At 45.2% G+C, this 25281-nt stretch overlaps 1 protein-coding gene across 1 annotated transcript in view; it reads left to right on the top strand.

Annotated features, from left to right (window-relative positions):
* The first annotated feature begins 1628 nt into the window (after nt 1–1628).
* Nucleotides 1629–25281, top strand: part of rmnd5b (required for meiotic nuclear division 5 homolog B) — a 128486-nt gene continuing 104833 nt past the window's right edge. Inside the window, exon 1 of the mRNA XM_072512011.1 lies at nt 1629–1778. The gene's annotated coding sequence lies outside the window, so the exon portion shown is untranslated. The remainder of the gene's footprint in view (nt 1779–25281) is intronic.

Genomic DNA, 25281 nt, shown 5'->3' with positions numbered 1-25281 from the left:
TGTTTATTGTTTATTAGACCTGTTGTCTTTAATCGTTCTGCCCATGGGCATGCTGCTGCAAAAAACAGTCTAATTTTATTTGGACAGAGAATGCCACCCTGGTCCACCCCGCTATTACCGTTTCAACTGGGTGACATCAATGGGGGTTGCGGGTGGGTACATTATCAAATTTTTCTCCCCAAAATGTACTTTATTCATAACATTTGTAAAAGTACATTACAGCGGCGCAGTAACACAATGGTTAGCACTGCTGCCTCACAGTGCTAGGGGCCCAGGTTCGATTCCAGCCTCGGGTGACTGTGAGAAGTTGCACGTTCTCCCCTTGTCTGCGTGGGTTTCGTTCGGGTGCTCTGGTTTCCTTCCACAAGTCCTGAAAGATGTGCTGTTAAGTAATTTGGACATTTTGAATTCTCCCTCTGTGTACCTGAACAGGCGTTGGAATGTGGCGACTCGGGGCTTTACACAGTAACTTCCTTGCAGTGTAAATGTAAGCCTACTTGTGACACTAATAAATAAAGATTACAGGGCAGCACGGTGGCACAGTGGTTAGCATTGCTGCCTCACGGCGCCGAGGTCCCAGGTTCGATCCCGGCTCTGGGTCACTGTCCATGTGGAGTTTGCACATTCTCCCCGTGCTTGCGTGGGTTTTGCCCCTACAACCCAAAGATGTGTAGGGTAGGTGGATTGGCCACGCCAAATTTCCTCTTAATTGGAAACAAATGAATTGGGTACTGTAAATTTAAAAATAAATAAATAAATAAAGATTACAATATACGTTCTGTTAGGCATAAATTGGGGGGGGGCAAAACATTTTAAATTTAAAATTACACAAAGTGCAGTCAAATGTAATGTGTCCCTCTCTGATGTGCCTCAATACAATTTCAATAATTTTGTATTCATTTTTAAAAAAAATTTAGAATTCCCAATTCATTTTTTCCAAAAATAAGGGGCAATTTAACTTGGCCAATCCACCTAGCCTGCACATCTTTTGGGTTGTGGGGGCGAAACCCACGCAAACACGGGGAGAATGTGCAAACGCCACACGGACAGTGACCCAGAGCCAGGATCGAACCTGGGACCTCAGTGCCGTGAGGCAGCAGGGCTAACCCACTGCGCCACCGTACTGCCCATAATTTTGTATTCATATTCAATGTTTATTATTTCAACCCTTCGGTGTACTATTTCTGAAAGGCTGCCATTCCCTATTGCGCCCTAGTGGTGGCTGCCCGAAGCTTTACTGCGTCCCTCAGCACGTAGTCCTGGGCCTTGGAATGTGCCAGTCTGAAACCCTGGGTCGAGGACAGCTCTTTGCGGAAGAACAGCAAGTTTCAAGCCTTATCAATGTTTACCTTCCCTCACCCAGGGCAACTGTAGCTAGCTGTATCATTGCACCAGCTGAAAGATAATTCAGCACAGACCGAACACACTTACAGCAAAGGAGGTGATACATTTCCCAAGTTAGCCCTCAGGAGATAAAACATGTTTTTTGCTTATTCACAAGACTGGACTTGTTCAGGTTGTGCTGGAAGAACTCATTCATTGGCTAAACTCCATTCAGTTAACTGATTAACATATCTATGGCAAGAATGGGGAGTAATTCATAAAGACTTTTTATACTGCCCAGCTTTCTCCCTTCCAAGCTTCTCCTCTTCCTTCCCTCACGGGTTTGAAAGGCAACTTATTATCTAAATGGAGAGGAACTTCAGAGTGCTTCGCTGCAGAGGGATTTGGGTGTCCTCGTACATGAATCGCAGAAAACTATCATGCAGATGCAACAGGTAATAAGGAAGGCAAATGGAATTTTGGCCTTTATATTATAGGGATCGAGTAGAAAAGTGTTGCTGCAACTGTACAAGGCAATGGTGAGACCGCACCTGGTGTACTGTGTACAGTTTTGGTTCCCTTATTTCAGGAGGGATGTAGTTGCATCAGAGGCAGTTCAGAGGAGATGGAATAGATTGATTCTAGAAATGAGAGGGTTATCTTATAAAGAGAGATTACTTTTTTTAATTTAGAGTACCCAATTATTATTTTTTTTCCAATTAAGGGGCAATTTAGCGTGGCCAACCCACCTAACCTGCACATCTTTGGGTTGTGGGCGTGAAACCCACGCAGGCACGGGGAGAATGTGCAAACTCCACACGGACAGTGACCCAGGGGCGGGATTCCAACCTGGGTCCTCAGCTCCGCAGTCCCAGTGCTAACCACTGCGCCACGTGCCACCCTGTATGAAGAGAGGTGGAGCAGTTTAGGCCGATAATCTCGAGTTTTGAAGAATGAGAGATGTAATTGAGGTGTTTAAGATGGTAATAGGTATTGACAAAGTAGACATACAGTGGCTGCTTCCTCTTGTGGGGCAATCTAGAACAAGAGGCCATAGTCTTAGGGTGAGGGGTAGCAGACTTAAAACTGAGATGAGGAGAAGTTACTTTTCTCAAAGGGTCATGAATATGTGGAATTTACTACCCCAGAGTGCAGTGGATGCAGGACTTTGAGTAAATGTAAGGAGGAGTTCAACAGATTTTTAATTGGTGATGGGTTGAAGGGTTATGGAGAATGGGCAGGAAAGTGGAGTTTAGGCTGAGATGAGATGAGCCATGATCGTATTGAATGGCGAAGGGGGCTTAATGGGCTGAATTGCCTCCCCCTGTTCCTAGTTATGTTCTTAGTGGGATATATTTCCATGGATGCTAATACTCTCTTGTGCCTTGTCCAAGAAGCCTTGGAGTGAACTTTTTTCAGGCGATTCAACCATTTAAAAAAATAATAATAATTTTGAGGACCCAATTCATTTTTTTTTCCTAAACACGGGGGGGAATGTGCAAACTCCACACGGACAGTGACCCAGAATCAAACCTGGGACTTCGGCGCCGTGAGGCTGCAGTGCTAACCACTGGGCCATTGTACCGCCCTCAGGCTATTCAACCATGATGGCAGAACTACACTGACTCAGTAGGGGGTCACCAGAAAATAATCATGTGTAGAGACCTGGCCAATTTTCACCTCCCTGACAAGGGTAATTACAGTGCCGTTAACAAATGGTACAGTTCAAATAAAGAGGCTAATTCCACAATTAACTCACTGCACTTTCTGGAGGTATAGCAGCTTTTTATTATTGTTTTCTGACTTTATTTCTTTCCCTCCGACAGATCTCATGACAGTGTTGGCAGAATATTTGACTGCGTGGGTTTTGCAATCAAATATTATCCCACCCTCGCCCAATTCTCTCACATGCACATCTTAAGCCAAGAGTTACGAGACAACTAACTGAGGCAGTTCGCAATCTACATTGGGCCACACCAGCACATTCCAGACATCATTTACTATATACACAATGTGGGGAGAGAGTTTCTGCTCCACTTTGCTAGAACTACCAATGCAAAGTAGCTGTATTAATAAGGCTGCACCAGGTTACCATGCTTTATGCATGAATGAATATATTTTAATACAAAGGAAAGAAAGACATTCAAAAATGTTGTCCAATTATGCTGGCTCCTGGAAGATTTTATGTTTGTGATTATGCATTAAATTTGGGCGTAACATTGAACCATACTGTTCACTTCAGAAAAACAGGGCAATTTCTAACGCAATTTGTGCCCAGTTGCCTGAATACAGCCCACGTGGAAATTCAACCTCAATTGAGTTTGCAAGGTTTAAGCCTTGATTTTAACAAATTGTGCCATTTCAATAACGTACTTTATCAGTTTCACTACAAAGGTTAGTTATGGGACTTTCCAGAAATTGTCAACTTGAACACAGCCAGATGTGTTCTGCAAGTCGGATGACCAGTGGGATTGTGGTATGTCCTGTAAATAGCGCATCAGTCGAAGGTTGTAGTCTCTACTTCCAGGAGCTGCCCACATAAAATTATAATGTTAGGCCGAATCTTCTGAAGAATGGCAATCATGGTTGGATTGCCATCTGCTCCTATTTCCATACCTTGCATTGAAGCTCCTCATTTCTCACCAGTCCTCTGAACCAGGCTGCTTTAGAAATGTGGAGCGTAGAGTCCTCCTTCGTAGTGTAGGATAATAAGATGAAGCCAAGCCAGGCCCCCTTTTTACGGCACCAGTTGCCGCATTCTGCTACATTTAAATGCCCCAAAGCCATTTTGAGAAGCTACAGGAGAAGGCAAGTGTGTGAGATAAGTGGGTGAAGGGTAGGGTGGAGGTCAGGATAGTGAGGTGGGTCGGAGGTCGTTGGGAGTTCAGGGGAGGTAGTTAGGTGGTGTAACAACACCCAGGGCCAGTGCACGTTCAAATCCATATCCAAATTTCAGCCCCACTAGATCTGGAGTCGCAACACAACTGAAATTAACTTTTATTTTAAAATACCCAAGGTGTTCAACTGAGCAATAACTGTACCAAGTTTGTAAATTTAAACACAATTTACTTTTTATTATTAACAGTAACTATAATTAAATATGCAACAAATACAACTGGTTGACTGCTATATGATCTCTAACCGCTCCCCCCCAACCTTTAACTTGCCCCCATCCTCTGTACACACACACAAACAAACAAATACAAAGGGGAAAGAGGGGTGTAAAATAATGATGAAAGTAAACGCATAGGAGTCTTTGTTTCAGATGGACTGCTTCCAATTAATGTATTTCTTCAATCTAGGCTTTCAGATGAATGTTATCTTTTCTTTCATCTTGTAATGGTTTCCACTGTAGACCCACAGAAATAGCAGGCAGCCAGCATTGGCGGGAGAAACAGCTTCTTCTTTCAGGGTCTAGAAGCTTCTGCCTTCAGACAGTAGGCAGTGGAGCAGAGAGAGAGGGAGAGAGGGAAAGAGAGCTGCATCCACCTTGAGGGTCCAGTGGCTTCTCCCGTGTTCTCGCCGGGAAAACCCACCTGACAGGAACCAATCACTATCGATTGCTGGACAGAATACTGTCCCTAGCCAATCCATTGGTCACCAGCCAATAAGTCGAAACAAACCCCTACAATCTCTTGGGTTCCATAAATTGAGTTCTTCTGCTCAAAACACAAAACTTTATAACACAGTTTACTATTTTGACACTTTGAGTTCCTTACTTCCTCTGCTCGAATTAAAGGTATGACCCCATTAACGATCCATGGACCAAAAACGATAAAGACAAAATAAAAGAAATAGGAACTAAGGGAATCAAGAGGAAGGGCCCTTGCAGTGGTCATGGTGGTAGTCAGGGAGCTCATGTGGGACTGAGGTCAAGATGTAGCTCAGGATTCAGGGATAGTTGGGTTGGGAGGGTAGTTAAGGGCTGAGGATGGTGGTGGGGGGGGGGGGGGGGTGGCAGGGGGTGGGGTTAATTGTGGCTCCAATGGGGAGCCAGGGGTGTCAGTAGTATAGTTACTCAGGAGTTAGAACTGGTTTTAATACTTCTGACATTCCTGGGTAACTATGCCGGTGTCTATGTATTTACATCGTGTGCCTTTGTGCCTTATGTTGCCCTACTATGTATGTTCTTTTTATTTTATTTTATTTTCATATACTAAATGATCTGTTTGAGCTGCTTGCAGAAAAATACTTTTCACTGTACCTCGGTACACGTGACAATAAATAAATCCATCCATCCAGAATTGGAGCCATCCAAAATCTCGACTTTAGCTCAAGAGTATCGGACGTTTCCAGACATGGGAATTTCCCATTGGAAGTCCAAACTTCCCAGGTAATTCCAGTGGAGTCAATGCATGAAGACTTCTGAAGCAATACCCAGCGCATCTTTGGGGAATACCTTCAGGATATGACCATCGGAGATCTGAATTCTGGTCCATTATCTATTGAAAACTAAGGTTTGTTAAGCATGGTGGTCTGGTTCCTCAATACAGCTGGCTGCACTGCCATCTTCTGTCTGACTGAGTCATTGCAGCAGAGTGTCAGCAATGTCATTGATATCCATAACGTCCAGGCTTCCTAGTGTCAGAGTCCAGGGATAGCCCAAAAATGCGCCAAGGAATCCCTCTCGGATGTTCAAAGGTAAGGATTTGCAGTTGTACACTGCAATTGCCCAAAAGTGCAAACTTCCTCTGGACAATTGTCTTGCGTTGTACCCGAACAGGCACCATAGTGTGGCGACTAGGGGATTTTCACAGTAATTTCATTGTCGTGTTAATGTAAGCCTATTTGTGACAATAAAGATTATTATTATGCAAAAATGTGATATAAATTGCAAACTTTGGATGGTTCTGTCAGTGTTACATAAATAGTTACCCAGCAAAAGTTATAACAATTAAAACCTCTTCTAACATCTGTGTAACTAGGGCAGCACAATGGCGCAGTGATTAGCCCTGCTGCCTCATGTTGCCGAGGACCCGGGTTCGATCCCGGCCCTAGGTCACTGTTTGCACATTTTCCTTGTGTCTGCGTGCATCTTACCCCCACAACCGAAAGATGTGTAGGGTACGTGGATTGGTCACCCTAAATTGCCCCTTAATTGGAAAAAAAAGAATTGGGCACTTAAAATTTTTTTTTAAATCTGTCCAACTATTGCAAAGACATAGATCGTGCCCCACACAGGCCTCCCCCCACACTCCTAAATCCCCTGGGGACTACCCCCATCGCTTGACAAATCCACACCACCGTATTCACCCCCACTTCCCATGGGATTACTCCTGACCCCATCCCATCTTCCCACCACACAGGACTGACCCGACCCGAACCTGCTGACCCAACCATCCACCCACCCGCAGACCCCCCCCCCCCCCCCCCCCCAACCGATGTGCAGGCCCGACTCAACTCACAACCCCCCCCCACCCCATCTGCAGACCAAACCCAACCTCCGACCGCAAGTCAAACCCAACCAATCCCACCTTCTCACAGGCCCGACCCGACCTGTCCAACCTCCTCCAATGTCCGACCTTGAACAAAATGCAATTGACTCCTCATCCCATCAAAAACAGAGTCAACCTAATGTAAACTAATTTATTTATTCCTTCATGGGAGGTGGGCTTCGTTGGCTCCGGCAACATTTATTGCCCATCCCTAATCGCCTCTGAGACTTTGGTGATGAGCTGCCGTCTTTTTTTTGTTGCTTGTTTTATACATTTAGAGTACCCAATTATTTTTTCCAATTAAGAAGCAGTTTAGCATGGCCAATCCACCTAACCTGCACATCTTTGGGCTGTGGGGGTGAAACCCACACAGACACGGGGAGAATGTGCAAACGCCACACGGACAGTGACCCAGGGCCAGGATTCGAACCCGGGTACTCAGCGCCATAGGCAGTAATGCTAACCATTGTGCCACGTGCCACCCGATGAGCTGCCTTCTTAAACCACTGCAGTCAATGTGTTGTAGGAGCACCCACAACACTGTTAGGAAGGGGGTTCCAAGATTGTGAAGGAATGGAAATATAACTCCCAAGTCCGGATGATGTGTGACTTGGGGGAGGTGGTGGGGGGACATACATGTTGCAGCTGCAGTATAAAGGTCTGGCACAGACAAGGTTAATGTGGGACTGAGTTAGGTACTGCCCACATGGGCAGCATGGTGGTGCATTGGTAGCACTGTAGTCTCACGGTGCCGCAGTTCGATCCCGTCTCTGGGTCACTGTCCGTGTGGTGTTTGCACATTCTCCCCGTGTTTGCATGGGTTTTGCCCCCACAACCCAAAGATGTGCAAGGTAGGTGGATTGAACATGCTAAAATGCTCCTTAATTGGAAAAAATGAATTGGGTACTCTATTTTTTTTTAAAGTACTGCCCACACAATGATATAAGAGAGCGCATGACCTGCATCCTGGGTCCAGTGTTGACAGAGCCATGTGTACAAACAAGTATGGAGGCATCATCTAGCTTGTACCCTATCCTGTATATTTGCAAATAGTTCTACGCATCAATAAAGACTTGCAGTTAGCCTATGTATGACTGCAAAGACTTCCTCAGACTACTGAAGTGTAACCTACACCCGACAACATGGCGGCAGCTTGTGGGAAAATCTAAAACCTTGCGGAAAATGCAGAGAAATAGTAAAATGCTGGAAGGCTGGGAAAAAGATTAACATTGCATTCTGACCTAAAAGGAAGCTCCAGAAACAGATGTGCAGGGGTAAATTGCCGAGGACAAGCCCCAACGATTTGGAAGTTGGAGACACAAATTACTTATTGCAGCAAAATATTCCACTGAATCTACTTTCAAATTCTAGAGTTCAGAGCCAGCAGTCCAAACAGGGGTGAGCTAAATCTTTTAAACTTGCATGCTATAGAAAGTCCTGAGAAATCTTTAACTAATTCATATTCAGAAGTTCAGTTTGAAAAAGCCCGCCATTAAAACCCGATCCTTGAGGAGGCAACTCGGCTCACTCCAAAGCAGAAAAATAATTCATCAAAAAACCCGGGGGAATCGTGACTTCCAAACTCAGCTGAGAGCAAGGAAAATCCAGGATTCAACAAATTTGCAACTTTAAAGTAAAATGCCAAGCAGGAGAACTCTGCCGGCCGTTGATCCAGGCAGCCATTGTTGATTTTCCCTTTCAAGTTGAGCACGATCGCCATTGTAGTACAGCCCACCAAAACTGGCAAGTGCACAAAATCCATTTGATCGCCAAGTGAATAGCGACGCCATCTTGAAATTCAGGAAACTCTTGAAGCGTGGATCAGAATTCTACTCTTCCAGAACAATTTTTTAAAAAACAAATTTACAGTACCCAATTCATTTTTTTTCCAATTAAGGGGCAATTTGGACTGACCCCACCTAGCTTGCACATCTTTGGGTTGTGGAGGTGAAACCCACGCAAACACAGGGAGAATGCGCAAACTCCACACGGACAGTGACCCAGAGCCGGGATTGAGCCTGGGACCTCGGCGCCATGAGGCCGCAGTGCAAATCCACTGCACCACTGTGCTGCCCCTTCCAGAACAATTTTAACTTATCCATGGACCACTGACAACTGTGATGGGAATAGTCTTTAATTAAAATAAATTTAGAGTGCCCAATTCATTTTTCAAAATTAAGGGGCAATTTTAGCATGGTCAATCCACCTACCCTGCACATCTTTGGATTGATGGAGAAAATTGGAGGAAACTCATGCAGACATGGGGGAAAAGTCCAAACTCCACACAGACAGGCTGGAATTGAACCCTGATCCATGGCCCTGTGAGTCAACAGTGCTAACTAATGTGCAACCCCCTTATTTTGAACACATTCCAGGAACTCTCGGTCCTCTTGTCCCTTTGCACCTAACAAGCTTTTGGAACTTGTGGAAGGAAACCGGAGCACCCGGAGGAAACCCATGCAGACACAGGGAGAACATGCAGACTCCACAGAGACAGTGACTCAAGCCGGGAATCGAACCTGGGTCCCTGGCGCTGTGAAGCAATAGTGTTAACCATTGTGATACCATGCCGCCCATCTTTCAGAGAGTCAGTGTAGACTCAATGGGCTGATTGGCCGTCTTCTGCACTGTAAAGATTCTGTGTGGAGTCTGCAACCAGCTTCAATTAAACATTAAAAGCCTTTGACAAATTCTTTAACCTCCAAGTTGTAGAGCGCACAGCGCTTAGAAAGAGTGATAGAAAACCCCAGTAAAACCATGAAAGGGTAAAAAGACATTACTCAAGCAAATCACATGAGGGTGACAGAGAGGCAAATAACTTTCTGGAAGTCCCAAAAATATATCTTTTTTAGAAATCTTGACACTTTTACCTTAAAAGGGGCTGATTTAGCTCAGTGGGCTAGCCAGCTTGTTTGTGATGCAGAACAAAGCCAGCAGCACGGGTTCAATTCCCATACCAGCTTACCTGAACGAGTGACAGAATGTGACGACCAGGGGCTTTTCATAGTAACTTCATACTTGTGACAATAAAAGATTATTATTATTAACTGCAACAGCAGGTAGCAGTGCAGAACGAGTAGCTGACCGTGAAGAAGGAAAGCTATCTGATGAAGTCCAAAATACACAAACCCTACAAAAGGAAAATGAAATAAGTTTGGAAAATGTTTACATCAACGTTGAACAGGAAGAGTTAAAACACAAAAAACTCAAGTTGAGTATGTACCTTTGAAAATGCACAATAAACTAAATTGGTCAATTAACCAATCTGTTCAAGATCTGAACAAACACATTTCTGAGGTAAGACCAGGAGGAAATAACAACTCTGAATTCCATTGTTGGCAAATTGAAGTGGGAGTTGGCAAAATTCAACCAGAAATGCAAACAGCAGGCAGAAAATGCACTCAAAGAAGTTGCAGCCTTGAAAGGACTGAGGATTCAGGAATGTTCTACCCCCCAGATGGAAGCCAAGAGGAATAAGAAAGAGATTACAGAGCCAAACAAAGTGGTCGGACATTTGGAAGGAAACTTGGGAAAACATTATATTTCCAAAGATATATCTGAAGAGATGAAAATTAACAACCTAAAATGGCAAGAGCAAGTAGAAATTCTCGGAAAGGAGTGGGAAGAGGGTCAGAAATAATTGGCAGATGACCAATTACAAATTGTGAGTTTGAAGAATAGCGCAGGTAAATTATACTATGTTAAAGATAAACTGATCGCGGGCAGCACGGTGGTGCAGTGGTTAGCACTGCTGCCTTATGACGCTGAGGTCCCAGGTTCGATTCCGGCTCTGGGTCACTGTCCGTGTGGTGTTTGCACATTCTCCCCGTGTTTGCGTAGGGTTCACCCCCACAACCCAAAAGATGTGCAGGCTAGGTGGATTGGCCACGCTAAATTGCCCCTTAATCGAAAAAAATGAATTGGGTACTCTAAATTTAAAAAAAGAGATAAACTGATCAGTGTTGAGCAGGATTTTTCAAACAGCGGGTCGCAACTCGTGGGTGAGTCCGGGTGATGGCGGGAACGTTGTGGAGCAATCGGTTCCTAATTGCAGGGGAAGTACCCAATGGCGGTGACCAGCTTATAAGTTGAGAATGTCCTTTAAACATGAACAATGGAGTCTGCTCAGCAGAAGCAGCCGCAGAGAGCAGGTCATGGGCGTGGCACGTACACTGATGTCACATGCCCTATACGTCTGTGCTTTGGGCATGAAATCACGGAGGAGAGTTTCCTCCATTTTGTAGCTGCCAGCAGGCAAGCAACAGGACTGTGAAGAACTGAAGATGGATCATTTTGTAATAAGGAAGAGAGGGCAAGAGACACAACAGGCCAGGATCTCAGAACTGAATCTGCTGGAGAGAGCTGCAAGGAGAGTCCATGGCAGGGCAAAGCAGTGCTAGTGTTAGCTCTGTACAGAGCTCCAGAGCCTCTGGTGAACAGCCAACAAAGAAAAAAACTGAAATCAGGAACAAAGCAGTGTAAAGATGATTTATTTAGGTATGGCTTTGTTAATTGTGCCAATGCAAATCAGGATGCAAAGCCCATGTGTATTATATGCAGGGAAATACTGGCAAATGAAAGTTTAAAACCCTCAAAACCTCAAACGCATTTGAAGACTAAGCATGGTGAGTTCGAGTACAAACCTTTTGATTTTTTTCAAAGAATGCAGCGAGAACTTAAATATCAGCTGAAGCCCTTAGCAGAAATGTAACATGGAATGAGAAAGCAAGTGAGATCATGAGGACCAAGCAGGCTCACCTGTTGCATTAAATGTATGCAAAAATGGTGTATTACGTCATGACGGTCGGTTGGAGTGGGTCGCAAAGGTCAGCCGGTATGACTCCCAATGATCAACCGTCATGGGTCCCAAAGGCCGGTCGGTTAGTAAAAGTGGGTTTCAGGAAAAAAAGTTTGAAAAGCACTGTGTAGAGAACCTTCGCACATGGATGAAAGATGATTTGTAATGGATAAATGAGAACTGATTAGAACACAGAATGTCACTCACAGGAAGTAGAACATTGCAAGACGACTTGAAGCACTTATATAATGAACCTGCAGAGGCAAATTCAACAAAGATCGACCTTCAATTAATAAGTGATGAACTTAAGGCCAGCACGGTTGCACAGTGGGTTAGCCCTGCAGCCTCATGGCGCCGAGGTCCCAGGTTCGATCCCGTCTCTGGGTCACTGTCCGTGTGGAGTTTGCTCTTTCTCCACATGTTTGCATGGGTTTCGCCCCCACAACCCAAAGATGTGCAGGCTAGGTGGATTGGCCACGCTAAATTGCCCCTTAATTGAAAAAATGAATTGGGTACGCTAAATTTTTTTTTTTTTAAAGTGATGAACTTCAAGCATCAGAAGACTTTAGTAAGCATTGTGAAAACTGCCTGAACCCAGGTCCTTGCCATGTGAGGCAGCAGTGCTAACCACTGCGCCACCGTGCTGCCCCGGAAGTTCAAGAAGTTAATCAGTTTTGGTTGTTAATTCTGCTTTCAAGGAGCTATTCTGATGTATCAGCAATTCTTTCTCCTGTCTGGCACATTGTCCTCGTGTCTGCGTGGGTCTCACCTCCATAACCCTAAAAGATGTGTAGGATCGGTGAATTGGCCATGCTAAATTGCCCCTTAATTGGAAAAAAAGAATTGGGCACCCAAAATTTTTTTTTTTTAAACTTCTTGAACTTTGGTCCAACCTGAACAACATGAATGTTGAGATATGTAACATGGAATCTCAAATCCAGAGTTTGAAAGCAGATGAGAGGGATTGTCAGCTAACAAGTGAATTGAAAGTGTCCATGGAGTAGTCAGTGACCATGGAAGAAAGACTCCAAACAGAACTGAATGCCTAGGCAAAGTTGTCACACTCACATAAGAATTCCACAGGTATCTGAAACGAAGACATCGCAATTTACCAGGGTAGTTGTTGAGTTGAAAGAATAGATTAATCAGCTCAAAGAACAATTGGAAAAAAAGAAAGTATTCAAAAGTTTGGGTAAAGATTTACAGAATTGTAACTGGGCAGAAGGAGGCCTTTCAGCCTATTGGGTCTGCACCAGTTCACTGAATGAGCATTATGGTGCTTTCCCCTGTCTCCTTCCTGTAACCCTGCACAATAATTAAATCCTGTTAGTTTGTGGAACAAGTGGGAAGGAGGATTCTACTTTTGACAGGTAAACATGACGACCCACAAGATGAAGGGAGAAACAGAAAAAGGCACCAGGAGATGAGCACAGTATTCATCCACCCTGTAAGGACCACGTTAAGGTAGCAACCACCAACCGGTGCAACAGCCACACTGATCAAGTTTGGTTTAATATGAAAGAATGGAAGAAAAGAATGAAAAGATACCCAGATGTCAGGACTACCTCCAAACCAATTGAGAGAATCAGCAGAGATTCAACGAGAGCCAATGTCGCTGATTAGAAATACTATCACCTCAATGGTGAAGGAGGATATAATGAGGGGAAAGCATCAGTGCAGCACGGTGGCGCAGTGTGTTAGCCCTGTTGCCTCACGGTGCCGAGGTCCCAGGTTCGATCCGGACTCTGGGTTATTGTCCGTGTCGACTTTGCACATTCTCCCCGTATTTGTGTGGGTTTCGCCCCCACAACCCAAAGGTGTGCAGGGTAGGTGGACTGGCCACACTAAATTGCTCCTTTAATTAGAAAAAATGAATTGGGTACTCTAAATTTATTATTAAAAAGTGAGGGGAAAGCATCCAGTAGAGACCATATGGGTGGAACCTTGGATCAGGTGGACCATCTAACCTTCTTGACATTCACTGCCCAAATAATAATTGTAATGACTTAGACCAGACCTTTGAGATTGGCCAATTGGAATACAAGTGCCCTGATTAATAGCCCAATCAGGGAACCTCTTCTTTGTATATAACAGCGAATGTCAGATCCTCTGCACTCCCAGTGTAGACAGCAAGCTGAATGCACATGGTCGTACTGCTGTTGGTTTTGTTAATAAAAGGGATTCTGGTGAAGGGACTTCTGCCTCTGTGGACTTATTACAATAATGCAACAGGTTTGGGAGCACCATCCACCTCGCCCTCTGCAAAAAAGCCCTACCAATTCTCACCATCCTGCCGACCCACACAAACTCCGAGATCAATTTATCCACCTGCTGGAAAAACGCCTTGGGAAGAAATATTGGAAGAGATTGAAAAACATATTAAAATCTTGGCAACACAATCATTTTCACCGTCTGTACCCTCCTAGCCAATGACAAGGGCAGGGCATTGCACCTCTTCATATCCCCCTTGACCCCTCTACCAAGCCAGTCAGATTAACTTACGCATAATGCCTAATCATAGGCCACCTGAATCCCAAATACCAATACGTTACTCTGGCCAGCTTGAACGGCAAGGCCCCAAGGTCCACATTTCTCCCCCAGCGTTCACCGGGAAAACCTCACTTTTTCCCATATTCATTTTATACCCCAAAAACGTTCTGTATTTCCCAAACAGGTTCTTAATTCTCCCCATACTCTTCAGTGGATTTGCAATGTACAATAATAAATCATCACCGTACAAGAACACCCTATGATCTTTACCCCCCCAACAATCCCCTGCCGCTGATTTGAAGCCTGCAGCACAATCGCCAAAGGCTCAATGGCCAACCCGAATAGCAACGGAGACAGCGAGCATGCCTGCCTTGTCCCCCTATGCAACCTAAAATACCCCAAATTCATCCTGACACTTGGTGTGGGGGATGCATATAATAACCGTACCCATGCCACAAACCGAAACCTCCTAAGAATCTCAAACAGGTGCCGCCACTCCACCCAGTCAAAAGCCTTCTCTGGATCCATTGATATGATCTCCTCCGGCACCCTACTCCACGACGGGGTCATAACCACATTCAATGATCTCCTGATATTACTGGATAACTGCTGCCCTTTAACAAACCCTGTCTGATCCTCCAAGACCACAGGTGGCGCACATCCCTCCAATCACATCGCCAATAACTTGGCTAATATCTTCACATCCATGTTCAGTAACGAGGTGGGCCTGTCGGGCCCACATTCCGTCAGATCTTTATCTTACTTCGGGATCAAAGAGATATAGACCTGTGCCATCCGTGTGGGTCTCACCCTCACAACCCAAAAAGAAATGCAGGGTAGGTCAATTGACCATGCTAAATTGCCACTTAATTGGAAAAAAAGAATTGGGTGAACTAAATTACAACAAAAGAGAGATAGGCCTGTGCCAGTGTGGCTGGAAACTCCCCCTTGGCCTTTGATACATTAAACATACTCAAAATATGAGGTGCCAACTCTGCCAAAGACTGCTTATAAAATTCAACCAGAGGGCAGCACGGCAGCATATTGGTTAGCAAAGAACTGAACACCCGTGAACACCCCACTCACCATCACAAGTCTACACCGTGTCCTGCACCGAGCAGAGTACTTTCTAAATAGGAAGGGGTGAGGTGCAGTGGATGTCCACAGAGACTTTAAAAAAAATTTAGAGTACCCAATTTTGTTACCAATTAAGGGCAATTTAGCGTGGCCAATTCACCTATCTGACACATCTTTTCGGGTTGTGGGGGTGAAACCCACGAAGACAGAGGGAGAATGTGCAAACTCCACACGGACAGTGACCCAGGGTCGGGATCAAACCAGGTCCTCAGTGCCGTGAGGCAGCAGTGCTAACCACTGCGCCACCCAGTCCACAGAGACCTCGGGGTTCGGGTGCATAGATCCTTAAAATGCCACGAACAAGTGCAGAAAATAATCAAAAAGGCTAATGGAATGTTAGCCTTTTTTTTAATAAACATTTTATTGAGGCATATATGGTTTTATAGCAACAAAAGATACAAATACAAATGTAAACATAATTCCGGCCGTAACATCCCCCTCCATCGCTTCTCACTGTTCCTGCCTAAACCAAACTAAATTAACCTAACCCCCCCCTGCCCCACTTAATCCCTAACCTGCCCCTATTGAATCTGCTAACAGTTTAGTTTTCCCTGAAGAAGTCGATAAACGGCTGCCACATTTGAACAAACCCTAACATTGATCCTCATAGGTCGAACTTAATTTTCTCAAGCCTGAGAAACCCAGCCATGTCCCTGACCCATACTCCTGATTTCGGGGGCTCTGAGTCCCTCCACGCTAATAAGATCCGGGCTACCAAGGAGGCAAAGGCCAAAACGTCAGCCTATCTCGCTCCCTGGACTCTCGGGTCTTCCGTCACTTCAAAAACCGCCACCTCTGGACTCGGCACCACCCTTATTTTTAGCACCGTGGACATGACATCCGCAAATCCCTGCCAGAATCCCCTAAGCTTCGGACATGCCCAAACAATGTGGACATGATTTGCGGGCTCTCCTGCACACCTGTCCTCCACCCCAAAAAGCCTGCTCATCCGGGCCACCGTCATGCGTGCCCGGTGATGGGGAGCATGGTGGCGCAGTGGTCAGCATTGCTGCCTCACGGCGCCGAGGTGCCAGGTTCGAGCCCGGCCCTGGGTCACTGTCCGCTGTCACTGTGGAGTATGCACATTCTCCCTGTGGTGCGTGGGTTTCGCCCCCACAACCCAAAGATGTGCAGGGCAGGTGGATTGGCCACATTAAATTGCCCCTTAATTGGAAAAAATGAATTGGGTACGCTAAATTTATTTTTAAAAAGAAAAAAATATGTGCCTGGTGAACCTCCTTGAATTGTATCAGGCTGAGCCTGGCACACGATGAGAATGTGTTGACTCTGCTCAGGGCATCCTCCCACAGACCCGCCTCTAACTCCATTCCCAACTCATCTTCCCATTTACGCTTTAGCTCACCTATCTGGGTTTTCTCCCACTCCATCAGTTCTTTATAGATTTCCGATACCTTCCCCTCCCCCATCCCCGTTCTAGAAACTACCTTGTCCTGTATCCCCTGTGGCGGTAGAAGCAGAAAGGTCGAAACCTGCCTTCTCACAAAATCCCTTAGCTGCAGATAACGAAACTCATGCCCTCCCGGCAATTCAAACTCCTCTTCTAGATCCTCCAAACAGGGAACGCTACCATCAATAAATAGATCCCCCAGCCTCTCAATACCTGTTCTCTGCCACCTCCGAAACCTCCCACCTAACCTCACCGGGACAAACCGGTGATTACCACAAATTGGAGCCCACACCGACGCTCCCGCCATTCCCATTTGTTTCCGCCACTGTCCCCAAACTCTCAGGGCCGCCACTACCACCGGGCTTGTGGAGTATCGGGCCGGTGAGAACGGCAGAGGAGCTGTTACCAATGCCCCCAAACATATGCCCTTACATGAGGCCACCTCTACCCGCTCCCACACCAACCCCTCCCCACTACCCACTTCCTAATCATGGCTATATTTGCCACCCAGTAATAGTTCCTAAGGTTCGGCAGTGCCAACCCTCCCACACTCGGCTCTGCACCAGCAGCAGTTGCCTTACTCACGGGGTTTTACCCGCCCACACAAACCCAGAGATCACCGCATTCACTTGCTTAAAAAAGGCCTTTGGAGGGCAGCACGGTGGCGCAGTGGGTTAGCCCTGCTGCCTCACGGCGCCGAGGTCCCAGGTTCGATCCCGACTCAGGGTCACTGTCCGTGTGGAGTTTGCACATTCTCCCCGTGTTTGCGTGGGTTTCGGCCCCACAACCCAAAGATGTGCAGGAAAGGTGGATTGGCCACACTAAATTGCCCCTTAATTGGAAAAAATGAATTGGGTACTCTAAATTTATTTTTAAAAAGGCCTTTGGTATAAAAATAGGGAGACACTGGAAAACAAACAAAAATCTCGGGAAAACCGTCACCTTTACGGTCTGTACTCTCCCCGCCAGTGACAACGGGAGCATGCCGCACCTCCGGAAATCCTCCTTCATTTGCTCAACTAACCGGACCAAATTTAATTTATGCAACTGCTCCCATTCCCGTGCCACCTGAATTCCCAATATCGAAAACTCCCTCCCACTACTGTAAACGGCAGCTCCCCCAGTCTCCTCTCCTCCTCTCCTGCCCCCTCACCTGGATCACAAAAACCTCGCTCTTACCCATGTTCAACTTGTACCAAAAAACCCCTAATGTCCGCAAAACCTCTCCCATCCTCCCTAACAGGTCAGAAATATACAGGAGTAGGTCGTCTACATACAACGAGACCCTGTGTTTCCCCCCCCCCGGACTAGCCCCTTCCAGTCCTTTGACGCCCTCAGCACCATCGTCAATGGCTCTATAGCCAAGGCAAACAATAGTTGGGAGAGGGGGTCATCCCTGCCTTGTCCCCCGGTGCAGTCTAAAGTAGTCCAAACTCACCCGATTCATTCACAAACTCGCCACCGGTGCCAGGTACAGCAACCGGACCCAGTCAACAAAGACCTGCCCAAACCCAAACCGTCCCAGGGCCTCCCACAGATAATTCTACTCCACCTGGTCAAAGGCCTTCTCCGCGTCCATAGCGACCACTACCTCCACCTCCCTCCCCTCAGAGGGCATCATGATTACATTCCATGAGCCTTCTAACATTCTGCCTTTAACAAACCCTATCTGGTCTTTCTCTATCACCCCCCGGAACATAGTCCTCTATTCTCAAGGCCAAAATCTTGGCCAGCAATTTGGCGTCAACATTCAGTAGGGAGATTGGTCTATATGACCCGCATTGCTCTGGGTCCTTCTCCCGCTTCAGAATCAATGAGATCAAAGCCTGTGACATTGTTGGGGAAAGAACCCCCCGCTCCCTTGCCTAATTAAATGCCCTCACCAGCAGCGGGCCCAGCGTCCCAGAAAACCTCTTGTAAAATTCCACTGGGTAGCTGTCTGGTCCTGGGGCCTTACCCAACTGCATGGCCTCCAATCCCTCTACTACTTCTACAATCGCGATTGGGGTTCCCAACCCCTTCACCAGTCCTTCCTCCACCTTCGGAAACATCAACCCCTCCAAAAACTGCCTCATCCCCTCCACCTCAGCTGGGGGCTCCGACTCAACCGACTATAAAACTCCTTGAACACCCCGTTCACCCCCGCTGGGTCCAAGACTGTGTTCCCCCCCTCTGTCCTTCACTCTTCCTACCTCCCTGGCTGCCTTCCTTTTCCTGAGCTGGTGTGCTAGCATCCTATTGGCCTTCTCGCCATACTCATATATCACCCTTCTCGCCCTCCTCAACTGCCCCACCGCCTTCCCTGTAGATATCAGACCAAACTCCACCTGCAGCTTCTGCCGCTCCTTCAACAGCCCCGCCTCCGGGGCTTCAGAATGTATTCTGTCCACCTGGAGTATCTCCCTAACTAACTCTGCCGGCTCCATCTTCTCCCTATGAGCCCGTATCAAAATCAGTTCTCCCCTAACTTCTGCCTTCAGTGCCTCCCATAACGTTGCTGCCAAAGCCTCCCATGTCATTTATCTCCAAATAATTCTGGATGGCGTCCCTCACCCGCTCGCACACCTCCTCATCCACTAACTGTCCTACATCCAGTCTCCATTGCGGGTGCTGACCCCCTTCCTTGCTCACCCGTAAATCCATCCAGTGTGGGGCATGGTCCAACATAGCAATTGCCAAATAGTTGGCATCTACCACCCCTGCCAGCAAAGCCCTGATCAAAATGGAAAAAATCAATCCGGGAGTATACTTTGTGCAAGTGGGGAAAAAAAAGAAAACCCCTTCGCTCTTGGCCATCCGAACCTCCACGTAGCCACCCCTCCCATCGGCTCCATAAACCCTTTTAGTTCCTTCGCCGTGGCTGGCGCCCTCCCTGTTCTTGAACTCGACCGATCCAATCTCAGATCAATGACCGTATTAAAGTCCCCCGCCCCCCCCCATGATCAGCCTATGTGAGTCCAGGTCTGGGATCTTCCCCAACACCCACCTCATAAACTCCACGTCATCCTGTTTGGTGTATAGATATTCACTAATACCACCGGCATCCCCTCCAGCTTCGTACTCAGCATAACGTACCTACCCTCCGAGTCCGCCACTATACTCCCCACTCAAATGATACCTGCTTATTGATCAAGATAGCTACCCCCCTAGTTATTGAATGTTAGCCTTTATATCTAGAGGATTGGAGTATAAAGACACAGAGATTATGCTGCAGCTATACAAATCCCCGCTTAGACCTCACCTAGAGTACAGTGAGCAGTTCTGGGCACCGCATCATAGGAAGGATGTTTTGGCCTTGGAGGGAGTAGGTTTACAAAAATGATACCTGTACTACAGGGGTTAAGTTACAATGAGATATCACACAAATTAGACCTGTTTTCGCTAGAATTTAAAAGGTTAAGGAGTGGTCTGATCGAAGTATTTAAGACATTAACAGAGAAAGACAGGGTAATAAAGATAAACTATTTCCACTGGTTTGAGTTTCTAAAACTAGGGGCATGGATTAATAATTAGGACTGGACCATTCAGGAAAAATGTCAGGAAGAACTTCTTCACTGAAAGGGTGGTAGAGGTTTAGAACTCTCTCCCACAAACAGCAGTTGAAACTAGAACAGTTGTTAATTATAAATCCGAGATAGTTTTACTTAAACAAAAATATTAAGGGATATGGGCCAAAAGCAGGTATATGGAGTTAGGCCACAGATCAGCCATGATCTCATTGAATGGTGGTGCAGGCTTGAGGGGCTGAATGACCTACTCCTTTTCCTATGTTCCTCCAACAGTGGTGCAAAACAGACCCATCTCACTGCTGAACGCAGATGCCAAAATACTGGCCAAGATTCTAGCCAAAAGGCTAGAAGACTGCGTGCCAGAGGTGGTCGCAGAAGACCAGACGGGCTTTGTCAAAGGTAGACAGCTTACCGCCAACATCAGGCGCCTGCTGAATGTGATAATGACCCCCTCCGGGGAGAGAACACCAGAGGTGATCGTACCCCTGGACGCAGAAAAGGCCTTCGACAGAGTCGAATGGAAATACCTCATAAAGGTACTGGAGCGGTTCAGGCTTGGGACAGGGTTTACCTCCTGGGTAAAACTCCTATACAACGCTCCCATGGCAAGCGTACAGACAAACAACACCAATTCCCGATACTTCCAGCTGCACAGGGGCACCAGACAAGGATGCCCACTGTCCCCGCTGCTGTTCGCTCCAGCGATCGATCCACCAGCAATTGCGCTCAGAGCGGCAAAAAGCTGGAGGGGGATCCGAAGGGGCGGCAGAGAGCACAGAGTCTCACTATATGCAGATGACTTGCTCCTCTACATCTCGGACCCACAAAGCAGCATGGACGGAATCATCGCACTCCTGAAAGAGTTTGGCGCCTTCTCGGACTACAAACTCAACATGAGCAAAAGCGAGATCTTCCTGGTACCCCCAGAAGTAGGTGGGGCAGCACCATCGGGACTGCCGTTTAAACAAGCCCGACTTAAATTCCGCTACCTGGAGATCCAAATAGCCCACGACTGGAAAGGGATTGTCATGTGAGAGTACTTTTAAGACATGGATGTTTAAGCAATGTACCTTTAAGAAAACAGTTATGATAGAGAGTGGGTGGGGCTGAGGTCAGTTCAGCCATTTTGCACGTTTTTAGTTTCAGTTTAAAAACAGCTTGTGTGTGTGTCTGTGTTTTGTAGTGAGCTGGATCTCACCCATGAAAGACTATCTCTGGATCATTTGGGTGATTTAAACTTATAATAGTGAAGCCTTTAACTGATGTGATTTTGTTTGAAGGTGTAAAGTCTCTTGGCAGTTTGAAGGAACATTTTAAGGAATTATTTACTGTTGCAATATTTTCTGAGTTATCTTTGAAGTAAGGAATTTTAAGAGATCCAATGTTTATTTAAGATGTTAAGTTGAGTTCATGGAATAAACAGAGTTTTGTGTTTAAAAACCCACATGCCCATAATTGTAATCCCACACCTAGGGAGCAAGCCATGTGCTAGGAAAAGCAACAAATCCATTAAAGGGAGGGGTTGGTGGAACTCCATGATACATTTTGTGGTTCAGAAAACGCCTCGCCCATAACAATTGGGGGCTCGAGGGGGATAAAAATCTATCTATTGGATTGGCTTTTGTGAACTTAAAGACAGTGAAGGATTGTTGCTTTTCCAGTGTGGTATTTTAATTTAAGTGGGGAGAGTGTTGTGAACAATGGCTCTTTCAGAGGCTCAGACGTTTTTGGGTGTGGAGAACGATGTGTTGGGTGTTCTGGATCACATACAGGTCATCAACACTTGAAATAGTGCAACACTATTTTATTGAATCATTAACCGTTTAAACTTAGTTAGACTGTGGGTTAATACGATACTAGCTTTAACTAAAGACCTTTGCCTTGTCTTAACCAGTCAATGCACTCAGCACATGGTGAATGTCTGTGTTGCAGGCTGTGAGCTCTGTCCTACTAGCTAGCTGCAACTCGAATGAGCGGGAACTCTGATGCCCCCTGTCTTTATAGTGCGTGTGCTCTCACTGGTGATTGGCTGTGGTGTTGTGTGTGTTGATTTGTCCCACTGTGTGTCCATCAGTGTGTGTCTGCACCTTGATATACTGGTGTATATTATGACAGAGAATGTCACACGTAGTACTTTCTGGACAGAAACGAAACGCAGACTGTTAGATTTGGCAAGAACATTGCAGTTAACATTACCTGACAAAATGCGGAAATATGAGGTAATTATGGCGGTGGTTAAGCATTTCAAGTTGCCTGAGATAGAGTTTGACTCTGGAAATGGCAAAAATTCAGTTGCAAATTAAACAAATGGAACATCAGAAAGAATTAAAGCGGCTGGCATACGAGAGTGAGAGAGAGGAAAAAGAAAGAGAAAGAGAGAGAGAGGAAAAAGAAAAGGAGAGAGAAGAAAGGAGAAAAGAAAGAATAGCCCTAGCAGAACAAAATGAAAAAGAAAGGGAGATACAGATCATGGAAAAAGATAAAGAGAGGGAGTTTGAACTTCAGAAAATGGCCATAAAACATGACAATCAGTTAAAATTGGCAGACGTAAAGGGAAACGTAAAGTTGGATGATAGTGATCAGGATAGTGAGACAGAGCGTCATAGTCGAAGACGTGGTGAGGATCTATTTAAATATGTCCAAGCATTGCCAAGGTTTGACGAGAAGGAAGTGGAAGCCTTTTTCATTTCATTTGAGAAGGTAGCTAAACAAATGAAATGGCCACAGGACATGTGGGCATTACTGATTCAAACAAAGCTGGTAGGTACAGTTAGTGAAGTGTTTGCATCACTACCAGAGGAGGTACCTGGAACCTATGAGGAGGTGAAGAAATCCATCTTAAGTGCATTTGAGCTAGTGCCTGAAGCTTACAGACAAAGGTTTAGAAATTTAAGGAAAGAATTTGGTCTTTCCTTAAATGGAGTTTGATACATGGAGTTTGAAAGGCTCAAACAAAGTAATTTTGACAGGTGGATAAGGGCTTTGAAAATAGACCAAACGTATGAAGCTCTCAGAAAAATTATACTTTTGGAGGAGTTTAAAAATTCAATTCTTGATGTAGTGAGAACTCGTGGAAGAACAGAGAGTTAAAACTGCAAGATTAGCAGCAGAAATGGCAGATGATTATGAATTAGTTCATAAATTAAAGATTGGTTTCCGACATCAATTTCAGCCGATGAGGGATAGAAACTGGGGACATGAGAAATACTCAAGTGGTAAAGGTGATCTGATGGGAGACAATAAAGGGAGTGTACCTCAGATTAAAAAAGAAATCCAGGAGGGTGGGAAAAAAATGAAAAATTTCAAATGTTTTCACTGTAATAAACTAGGCCATGTAAAGTCACAGTGTTGGTGGTTGAAGAAAATCACTGGGAAGGCTGATGTGGTAAAACAAGATAAGACAGTGGGGTTTGTTAGAGTGGTAAAGGAAAGCCCAAGGGAAGTGAATGAGGTGCAAACAATTGTACAGCCTGTTCAAGAAGTAATTGTTAAGAAGGTGCCAGATGTATTTAAAGAATTTACTTGTGTGGGTAAAGTTTACTCATGTGTATCAGGAGGAGCAGGTAAAGAAGTCACAATTTTAAGAGATACAGGGGATAGTCAATCTTTAATGGTAAGAGATGAGCAATTATGTAGTTTGGGAAGAATGTGGCCAGAAAATGTGGTGATATGTGGAATTGAGGGTGAGAGGAGTAGCGTTCCATTATATAAGGTAAGGTTGGAAAATCCAGTGAAGAGTGGCGAAGTGGTAGTAGGAGTAATAGATAAACTATCTTGTCCAGGAATACAGTTTATCTTGGGTAATGATATAGCTGGATTGCAGGTGGGAGTGATGTCTACTGTGGCTGATAAGCCAGTGGAAAATCAGTCAACTGAAGTGTTGAAGAACGAATATCCTGGCATTTTTCCGGATTGTGTAGTAACAAGGTCGCAAAGTCACAGGTTAAGACCAGAGGAGAAGTCAAAGAGTGAAGATGAAGTTGAAGTGCAATTATCAGAAATGATTTTTGATCAGATGGTTGAAAAAGAACAAGAACAGGTGGACGATGAGGCAGATATTTTTAGTTCAGGAAAATTGGCGGAGTTACAACAGAAAGATGTAGAAATAAAACTGATATATCAGAAAGCAGAAACGGAAGAGGAAGCTGAGAGTATACCAGAGTGTTATTACCGTAAAAATGATGTCTTGATGAGAAAATGGAGACCGGTACATATGCAGGCGGTTGAAAAGTGGGCAGAAGTTCATCAAATAGTATTGCCGATAGGGTACAGAAAGGAAGTGTTGCGAGTTGCACATGAGGTACCAGTGGGAGGCATTTGGGAATAAGGAAAACTCAAGCTAAAACCCAGAAACATTTTTATTGGCCTGGACTACATAAAGATGTAGTCAAATTTTGTCAATCATGTCACACATGTCAAATGATAGGGAAACCTCAAGCAGTGATAAAACCAGCACCCTTAAGACCCATTCCAGCATTTGAGGAACCTTTTACAAGGGTCCTAATCGATTGTGCAGGACCGCTTCCTAAAACAAAAAGTGGGAATCAATATCTTTTGACTGTAATGGATGTGTCTACTAGATTTCCAGAGGCCATTCCAGTACGTAATATTACAGCTAAAAGGATTGTGGAGGAGTTACTTAAATTCTTTACTAGATATGGACTACCCACAGAAATTCAATCGGATCAAGGAATGAATTTTACTTCAAAGTTATTCAAAGAAGTTATGGATAGCTTAGGAATAAAACAATTTAAATCAACTGCATACCATCCAGAATCATAGGGAGTGTTAAAAAGGTGGCATCAGACATTAAAGACAATGTTGAGGGCGTATTGTCAAGATTATCCAGAGGATTGGGATAAAGTAATCCCATTCGTATTGTTTGCAATTAGGGATGCACCTAATGAATCTACCAAATCTAGTCCTTTTGAACTAATTTTTGGTCATGAGGTAAGAGGACCACTTAAATTGATTAAGGAAAAATTGGTGGGTGAGAAATCGGAAATTACACTATTGGATTACCTGTCAAATTTAGGGAACGATTAAATACAGCAGGTGAATTGGCGAGGCAACATTTGAAAGTTGCACAAAATGTGATGAAACGGGTACCGCACAAGAAATCCAAAATTCGTAGTTTTGCCAGTGGGATAAAGTTTTAGTGTTGTTACCAGTGGTAGGGGA

The sequence above is a fragment of the Scyliorhinus torazame genome, chromosome 7 (assembly GCF_047496885.1).
Source record: "Scyliorhinus torazame isolate Kashiwa2021f chromosome 7, sScyTor2.1, whole genome shotgun sequence".
Lineage (NCBI taxonomy): Eukaryota > Metazoa > Chordata > Chondrichthyes > Carcharhiniformes > Scyliorhinidae > Scyliorhinus > Scyliorhinus torazame.
Note: the sequence above shows the minus strand (reverse complement) of the source record. Positions and strands in the feature narration are given on the sequence as shown.